The sequence below is a fragment of the Halyomorpha halys genome, unplaced genomic scaffold (genome assembly GCF_000696795.3).
Source record: "Halyomorpha halys isolate HHAL.00 unplaced genomic scaffold, Hhal_1.1 Scaffold796.1, whole genome shotgun sequence".
NCBI lineage: Eukaryota > Metazoa > Arthropoda > Insecta > Hemiptera > Pentatomidae > Halyomorpha > Halyomorpha halys.
The window spans coordinates 265,678-269,270 of NW_027108156.1; positions in this window are offsets into that span (position 1 = coordinate 265,678).

Consider the following 3,593-nt stretch of genomic DNA (forward strand, 5'->3'; position numbering starts at 1 on the left):
CGAATAAAAAAAAAATTTTGATTACAATTTAATTTTTTGTGTTATTTTTTACAATTTCAAGTTCTATCGGGCTTAAAAAAAAACCCTATATATGATTGAGAGTGAACTGTCAACTGATTATTAAAAAAACATTTTTGGCCATTTGCCTGCCTATGGCTGTCACCACAGTTATCTCTTTTGAACGGGTGGCCGATTTTCTTCTTTTTATTGTAATTTACTAAATTTCGGCCTTTAATTCAATTTTAAAAAACATAAGAAAATCATTTATATCGGAGGAGTATGAGCAATAATACAACGTATCAAGGTTTGCACCCTTGTAATAATCTGAGTACTATTTATAGTACGGATATATATACCGGTTATTAATTTTTTGAATATTCAAAAATCTACACATTTACATTCCAGAAATCCAGAAGGATCATTAAATTGTCAAATAATATAAACTATTACTTATAAGCTATATTAGTGAAATATACTACAGTAAGAAATTTTATTATTGATCTCAGCAGGCAAAAGGGAAAAGAATGTAATGTGAGCTCTGTATCGATTTAAATGTTATTATATAGCAATCGAGTTTGTTTTTTTTACTTGTATTGTAGTTAAATTGTATAAAATCGGTCAAATCATAATAGCCAGTTGAAGAACTACCACAAACTCGTAGTAAATCTATTGCAACCTACAAACCCTACACAGATCCAACCTCAACCAGCAGTAATTCTGTTGCCGCTAAACATTTATTAAACAAGAATGAAGGGCCTGAGCAAGCAGCCACCTAACTCGCTGAAAATGGACAAATAGTCCATTTGATTCGGCAACCAAAATGTTTAAAAATTGCTAAAGACATAAAGATATACACAACCACTAAAGAGCGTTATAGAAAATTACTAACAGGTTAAAAAAGAAAAAAAAAATTAGACTACGAAGCTATTATATGGTAGAACTACATAGCCATAATACCTACAACTACATAGCCATAATACCTACAACTACATAGCCATAATACCTACAACTACATAGCCATAGTACCTACAACTACATAGCCATAATACCTACAACTACATAGCCATAATATGAGTACACTTTTGAATCAGTTTGGACCGACTGACGTAGTTATTTATGTTTTTTTTTTTTTTCTCTCTTGCATAGTAGCCTTATGAAAGAGGAGATAATTTAGAAATTGTACATACACAACGCGAAACCTTATATTATGTGTATAGAAACTGGAGTTTTTTTTTTTAGATAGATTTATTTATTGATAGATATTACAATCTGCCACACAGTTATGGGTGATAATAGTGATGAATGATCTCATACATACTAAAATAAAAAAGAAATAAAAATAATAAAATTAAAATAAATAAATAAAATTAAAAAATAATAAAAAAAAACTCTCTTAAAATATATACAAACAAAACAATAGACAAGATGAACATAATCAAACTATCTGTATGAAAAACAAATAAATAAAATAACATAATGATAAAATAATATATACAATATTTACACAATCGACCTGAGGATCCCTGAGCCCACTCTATCCCCCACGTGTGAGGGGTAGAGCAGAGCTCAAGAGATCCCAGCGCATCCCTCTCGCCGCATCACTGGTAATAAGCCAATGGAGGCTGAGCAAGTGAGCTAAAGCCGCAAACACTCAACTTGAGTGGAGAATCTGACCATTGCCAGAACTCCAATGGTCCATTTTTATTTTAATAAGTCTCTTGGCCACTGCCGTTTCAACCTTCTAAGAGGGCTGTAGGGATGGGTGCAACTAGGTAAGGTTTGAACCAAAGGATTAGGATGGTTGGAAAGGTTTATATGAAATTTTGAGAATTTGCTTGGAATGAGATCAAGGACAAAAGGGATATGTAGGTCATGGTGTAGGGAAACTGGAGTTAACATCAGAATATGTAAAAGCTATTATATTAAAAAAAAAAAAACCTAAAATTAACCGCTTTTTAAACAAGAAATGTTCTGTAAACTAACTATTTGCACTATATAAAAAAAAAATTCTCAAACATAAACTATGAGAAGAATAAATAAATAAAAACACGAAGGTAAATATGAGTGTACATAACTAAAAAGTAAATATAAGTGAATATAACTAAAAAGTGAATGTAGTAAAACAATCAGATTTCGTTTCTTGATTAATTGAGGTTAATAGATAAGGAAAAAAAAAATGTGGAATAGTTTTGTATTGAAATCATGAGGTTTATACAAACCTAGACATGGGCAATTAGCCTCCAAGGATCACAATGTAATGGATTATGGATTATGACAATTCAATGACTAAGGTTGTCTTCTTGAAAACGTTAGAGGTTTTATAAAATATAAAGTTGAGAGTAAAAATGGATCATTAATGTTAGTGTTAATAAAATGATACAGTTAAACTTGAGGTTGGAGAGAAAAAAACAACTAATTACTTAAACCAAATGAAAATATGATAAATTCAGTTGAATCAATTTGATGATGAAAGGGGGTCAGTATTTGGTAATGTTGAGCTGGCACACTTGACCATTGAACCTACTATCGATACTTTGCTCTATATGAACTATATAAATAAAATATTTTTTGGCCAACCTTGCCTAGACATAATAGCACACCCATAGCCTCCCTAACTTTGATACATGCCGATGAAAACAGTGTTCCTTACATTTCAAATATTAAATAAAATATAGGGAAAAGAAAGTTGACCGTATGAAGTAGATTGTAGGAAGATAGTACAGGTGGCGGTCAATAAAGCTACTAAAACAGTAGAAAAAACTATTTATTGTTAACTAACGTTTCGCACTTAACTTTAGTTACTAATTGTTTATTTATAATGAAAAAAAAATTCTAATTTGGCGTGCCCGGTAGAAGGTTTACGTAACTGACAACTTTTAAGTTAAAGCTCTAATGATCAATTATGGTAATTCATCAAAGTATATCTATCGAGAGGAAAAGCAACTGTAATCATGATACATATAAGCAAGAGTTTGAAATGGAACCGTCGTGGGATGCAGCAGTTGCGCTGTGGTCAAGAGAGAAAGCACACACTAAACGTACTACATGTCATCTGTTTGGTCTCGGACAGTTCTTACATTCCACTCCACAACTAAGTTCACCGGGGTATAACCGGGTCTATTGTCCAATTTTCCAAACTTCTATACCTTTCAGTATAATATTCATCATGTGTTAACAGTAATAAAATTAGCATGCTAAATGTTGAAAGTATATGATAGTGAAAAACCTAATTTGAAGTCCATGTTATATGTTAGGCGAGAGGCGCTCCTAGCAAATTTTCTAACTTGTTTTGTAACCTTGTAGTTTTTAAGAGATAATAGAATCTCCAACAGCTTTGTCACACCTTTCTTCCACCTCACTTGTTCCTTGTTTACTCTTCTAGTTTTTTTCCATTGCTTTTTTATTATCTTTATCCATTACTTTATTAGAGTTTAAAAAACACCTAAAAAACAAAAACACAAACCAGACACGAACTACGAGCAACTAACCTATCAAAACGACAGTAGACAAAATGGTGTAGAGCTCAGCTGATCTGTTACGCGACGTCATTAGGGGTATTCATGATCTATGTTAAAGCGTGTTAAATGGAAAAA